Source organism: Apium graveolens, chromosome 6 (assembly GCF_009905375.1).
Source record: "Apium graveolens cultivar Ventura chromosome 6, ASM990537v1, whole genome shotgun sequence".
Classification (NCBI taxonomy): Eukaryota; Viridiplantae; Streptophyta; class Magnoliopsida; order Apiales; family Apiaceae; genus Apium; species Apium graveolens.
The window spans coordinates 237,379,486-237,385,778 of record NC_133652.1 but is presented as its reverse complement, the minus strand read 5'-3'; the positions used below and the strand labels follow the sequence as shown (position 1 = coordinate 237,385,778).

General features: G+C 41.7%; 1 non-coding gene across 1 annotated transcript; it reads left to right on the top strand.

The window, feature by feature from the left end:
* Positions 1–3,944: 3,944 nt before the first annotated feature.
* Positions 3,945–4,051, top strand: LOC141669714 (small nucleolar RNA R71). Its single transcript, XR_012553980.1, has one exon. It is a non-coding gene; the product is annotated as a small nucleolar RNA R71 (small nucleolar RNA).
* The last annotated feature ends 2,242 nt before the right edge of the window (positions 4,052–6,293 follow it).

Here is a 6,293-nt window from a genome sequence, read left to right as displayed (position 1 = left end):
CTTTAACTTCGACCCATTTTGAGACATAATCGACTGCCAGCAAGATGTACTGATTATTGCAAGACGAGATAAAAGGCCCCATGAAATCGATTCCCCATACATCAAAGACCTCGACTTCAAGCATCACATTTAATGGCATCTCATCCTTCCTTGACAAATTTCCCACTCTTTGGCAACGATCACACCTTAAAATAAACTGATGAGCATCCTTGAACAAAGTAGGCCAGAAAAAACCTGCTTGCAGAATACGAGCTGCCGTCTTCTCACCTCCATAGTGTCCACCATAAACCGTGGAATGGCAGTCTCGTAATATCCCCTCCGTTTCACAGAACGGGATACATCTCCTGATGATCTGATCAGCTCCCTATCTAAACAAATATGGTTCATCCCACATATACCACTTCACCTCATGCAGAAACTTCTTCTTTTGAGCGGATGTCAAATTAAGCGGCATTATATTACTGACAAGATAGTTTACAATATCTGCAAACCATGGTTCTTCCTCCTGAATTGCAAATAACTGCTCATCCGGAAAAGATTCATTGATTAACGTCCTATCTTGTGAAGTAGAATCGGGATTCTCCAACCTAGAGAGATGGTCAGCTACTTGATTCTCAGTACCTTTTCTATCTTTGATCTCTAACTCAAATTCTTAAAGTAAAAGCACCCAACGAATGAGTCTCGGCTTTGAATCCTTCTTAGAAACCAGATAGCGAATAGCTGCATGATCAGTGAATACTGTCACTTTTGTACCAAGCATATAAGATCGAAATTTCTCAAAGCCAAAGACTATAGCCAAAAGCTCCTTCTCAGTAGTGGTGTAGTTCAATTGGGCCCCATTTAAAGTCTTACTCGCATAGTAGACCACATGGAAGAGATTTTTCTTGCGCTGTCCCAGAACTGCACCTACCGCATAGTCACTCGCATCACACATCATCTCAAACGGTTCTGTCCAATCTGGTGCTGTAATAACTGGTGCCGTGATCAAACTCTCCTTGAGAGTCTCGAATGCTGCCAAACATTCATCATCAAATTTGAAAGGCACATCTTTCTCAAGTAAATTGCACAACGGCTTAGATATCTTTGAAAAGTCCTTGATGAATCGCCGATAAAAACCCGCATGACCGAGAAAACTACGGATTCCTTTCACCGAATTAGGTGGGGGAAGATTTTCAATGACTCCCACCTTGGCTTTGTCCACCTCCAGACCTTTGCTAGAGACCTTATGCCCAAGGATAACGCCTTCACGCACCATAAAATGACATTTCTCCCAATTAAGCACCAAATTAGTTTCCACGCATCTTTTGAGTACGGCGCGCAGATTATTCAAACATTCATCATATGAGTGTCCAAAGACGGAGAAGTCATCCATGAACACTTCGACGTTATTTCCAATCATGTCAGAGAATATAGCCATCATACATCTCTGAAAGGTGGCCGGGGCGCCACATAACCCAAACGAAACTCTACGAAAAGCAAATGTGCCAAATGGACAAGTGAAGGTAGTCTTTTCCTGATCCTCTGGTGCAATACAAATCTGATTATACCCGGAATAACCATCCAGAAGACAAAAATACTCATGTCCCGCCAATCTGTCAAGCATTTGATCAATGAATGGGAGAGGGAAGTGATCCTTCCTTGTGGCTTTGTTCAATTTTCTATAATCCATGCATACTCTCCATCCTGTAACTGTTCGAGTAGGGATGAGCTCATTCTTTTCATTTGCGACCACAGTGATACCTCCTTTCTTAGGTACACATTGCACGGGGCTCACCCACGAGCTGTCAGAAATAGGATAAATGATGCCTGCATCTAGCCATTTCAGAATTTCTTTCTTCACCACCTCCTTCATGATCGGGTTCAGTCTTCGCTGCTGTTCCACAGTTGGCTTACTACCTTCCTCTAACAGAATTTTATGCATACAATATGAAGGACTTATCCCCTTGATGTCTGCTATGGTCCATCCTATAGCCGATTTGAATTCTCTCAAAATCCTTAAGAGCTTATCTTCCTCACTACCTGAAAGGTCAGCTGAAATAATAACAGGTAACGTAGATGAATCACCTAAAAAAGCATACCTCAAGTGTTCAGGTAATGGTTTGAGCTCCAAGGTAGGTGCTTCCTCTATTGATGGTTTGAGCTTCCCTTCAGCATTCTTAAGGTCAGAAGTACCAAGAGATTCAAATGGTATGTCGAGCTTTCGCTTCCATGGAGAAGCGTTCAGATATTGTAATTGCTTGTTGCTATCTTCATCATCGCTGTCAAAATCCCCCACTAAGGCCTTTTCCAATGCATCAGATATTAGCATGTGATCGAGTTCCGAAGTAACCGCAGAATCAATCACATCCACTTTTAAGCACTCCTCATCTTCTGTAGGGAATTTCATTGCCTTGAATACGTTGAAGGTCACATCCTGATCTTGGACCCGCATAGTAAGTTCCCCTTTTTGCACATCTATCAAGGTACGGCCAGTAGCCAAGAAAGGCCTCCCCAAGATTATGGGAATCTTCTTATCTTCTTCAAAATCCAGAATAACAAAATCTGCAGGAAAGAAGAGCTTATCCACCTTGACGAGCACATCCTCAACTATGCCCCTTGGGTAAGTAATGGAACGGTCAGCCAATTGTAGCGACATGTATGTGGGTTTTGGATCAGGCAGATCTAGCTTTTTAAAGATCGACAACGGCATCAGATTAATGCTTGCTCCTAAATCACAAAGGCACTTGTCAAAAGTTAGATTGCCAATGGTGCAAGGAATGGTGAAGCTTCCTGGATCTTTTAGTTTTGGTGGTAACTTTTGTTGCAGAACAGCGCTGCATTCTTCCGTGAGAGAAACGGTTTTAAGGTCATCCAGTTTCACCTTCCTTGAAAGAATAGTCTTCATAAACTTCGCATAACTAGGCATTTGTTCCAGAGCCTCAGCGAAAGGTATATTGATGTGAAGTTTCTTGAACACCTCCAGAAACTTCCCGAACTGTCTATCCAGCTTTTGTTGCTGCAATCTCTTAGGAAAAGGTGGTGGAGGATAGAGCTATTTCTCCCCTGTATTAGCCTCAGGCAGAGTGTGTTCAACAGTAGTCTTCCTTGGTTCCGCCGCTTTCTCCTTTTGCTTAGATTCTTCATCTCTAACTTCAGCTTCGACTTCTTTTTCCTTTTCAGCATCAGCTACTTTTCCAGACCTTAAGGTAATAGCCTTGACTTGCTCTTTAGCTTCCTTCCTGCCTGGTACTTCCGTGTCACTGGGAAGAGTGCCAGGTTGACGATTGAGCACTGTATTGGCTAATTGACCGATTTGATTTTCCAAGGTCTTGATAGAAACCGCCTGACTCTTGCACAACAGCTTAAGTTCCTCAAAATCAGCACTAGTAGGTGCAGCTGCACTTCCCTGTTGAGGATATGATTGCCTTGTAGCATACTGCTGTGGTTGCTGGAATCCAGGTGGGTTAAACTGTTTACTTACTCCTTGCTGATATGTTGGCTGAATAGCATTCTGATTATTTCCCCAGCTGAAATTTGGATGATTTCTGTTGTTAGGATGATAGGTCGCTGGCACAGGCTGCTGTTGTCGCTGATAATTATTCACATACTGAACAGATTCGTTGACAAGAGAACACTGATCCGTAGCATGAGAACCTGCACAAAGCTCACAAACCATAGCTATTTGATTAACTCCATACGTAGCCAAAGAATCAACCTTCATTGATAGCGCTTGGAGCTGGGCTGCAATAGCGGTGGCTGCATCAACTTCCAGAATACCTGCGACCTTGCCTGACGTCATCCTCTGAGTTGGGTTTTGATGCTCGTTTGCAGCCATTGTCTCTATAAGATTATACGCCTCAGTATAGCTTTTAGCCCATAAGGCTCCTCCAGCTGCTGCATCGAGCATGGGCCGAGATTGGGCCCCCAAACCATTATAAAAACCAGTGATTACCATCCAATCCGGCATTCCATGATGTAGACATTTTCTCAACATTTCCTTGTAGCGTTCCCAAGCCTCGCACATAGATTCTGTAGATTGCTGCGCAAACTGAGTAAGAGCACTCCTCATAGCAGCAGTCTTTGCCATTGGATAAAACTTCACCAGAAACTTTTGCACAAGATCTTGCCACGTAGTGATGGACCCAGCTGGTTCAGAATGTAACCAGTCTTTAGCCTTATCCCTCAGTGAGAATGGGAAAAGCCTCAACTTGATAGCCTCATCAGTCACGCCGTTATACTTAAAAGTGCTGCAGATCTCGACAAAATTCCTTATGTGCATGTTGGGGTCTTCAGTTGCCGCTCCTCCAAAAGAAACAGAATTCTGCACCATCTGAATAGTGCCCGGCTTGATTTCAAAGGTGTTAGCTTGAATAGCCGGATGAAGGATGCTTGACTGAATGTCATCAATTTTAGGCCGAGAAAAATCCATAAGAGCTGGATCAGCTTGAACAATACGATCTCCCATGTTTACTGGTTCTTTCTGCTCAGTTCCTGAATCCGAATCCTCAAAATCTAACTTCTCCGGAGTATCAAGAACTTCGTCTTTCTCCTCAGCTGTATCTAAGGTCCTCTTGCGAGCACGAGAACGAGTTTGCATAAACGCTTGCTAAAGTACCTGAAACACAACCGAAAAGAGTAATTAACTACTACGTCCTAATCACTGAGTCCTAATGACCAATGATGGTAAGTACATAAACTAAACAAATACGCCGAGTCCCCGGCAGCGGCGCCAAAAACTTGTTAGGGCGAAAACACGCACTAATATTCACGCAAGTATACGCGTTCGCAAGTAATATAGAATACTTTCTAGTTCGTTCCCTCAGAGACTCAGACTAATTTATTGTCTAATTTAACTCACTCACCAATGTATGACTACTTCTCAATGTTAAGATAATAACACTTAAAATTGTTGATTAAATATTAACTATAATTAACTACTTAATTAACCACTTAACTAACACTTCAATTTATCAATAATAAAATACTCATGAGATCACAACTTCATTATTACTTCCTTCTATAGCCATTATTATTACCTTTAGCATGTGACAGTGATGACATTAATCGAATAACACGAAACTGATAAAAGCCAACTTTCATTGTACTAATACCATTCTACCAAATATCCACAATTAAGATAGAAGTTGAATAGTCATCAATCATGTTGAGTTCCTATATGTCTACAGAAATTGACAACACAACGATTTAAGCACAAGTTATTCCTTTTGATTACATAGGGCAAATAAAACTGTTAGAGTTACCCACTAATCATGCTCAACGTACATGAACCTATGCTAGCATGGCAAGTTCTAAATCTCAAGATCCACCGTCGCTTCACAAGAGATTAACACCCTATCTTATATGTTCGCGATGCACATAAGACGAATACGCACAACCAATACTAGATATCATGCAATCATCACATACTAAAGTATTAAACAATTAACTAAAGAATTCCATAATAAATCCGTTGTAACCCCATGATCACGATTAGCCCATAATAGAACTTATCGCCATCATGGGTTCATATGAAATCATGATAAACAACACAAGAAAATAATAACTAAACTAATTATATTAAAACAGAGTACGTCACAAGAGTAAATAAGTCAAAGCAAGAAAACTAGTATCCAACGTTACAACGAAACTAGAATCACAAGAAAATATGCTTCCTCTTCGCTGCAGTGTGCTAAATCGGTCTTCTTCCTTATCTCCTTCGCTTCTTGCGCAAAACACAATCTAAAACATAATCTCCTTCATTCTCTCTGTGAAAACGTCTCAAATCTACTTATATAATAGTCCCATAAAACTCAGATTACATAGAAGTTGGAAGCCAAACAGAAGTAGAAGTCTAAAATAATTTATCCTTTTCCCCGACCCTGCGCGGCCGCTCAGCATTTCTGCGCGGGCGCGCAAGGCTGCTGCGCGGCCGCTCAGCATTGCTGCGCGGGCGCGCAGGACCCTACTGGAAAAAATCCAGGTTTGCTCCGTTTCTTCGCCGTAATCTGCCCGTTCTTTTCCTCTCGCAATGGTGAACACATGCCAAGGCTTATTCTTGATGATTCCTCCTCCGAAATGCAACTAATACCCTGAAATGCATAAACACTAGAAAAATGCATCAAATACACAAAATACTTGATTTCAAGACACCAATTTAAGCCATTTTAAGACGTTCTAAGTGGTATAAAATGCCACTTATCACTCATCCGGTGAGGTAACCGCTTCCTTATAGGTTTTCGGATCACCTTCTTCGAGCAAATAGGTCATAAAATCAGACCCATAGGATTTTTTTTGTACGTTGTCTTTTGCTCCTT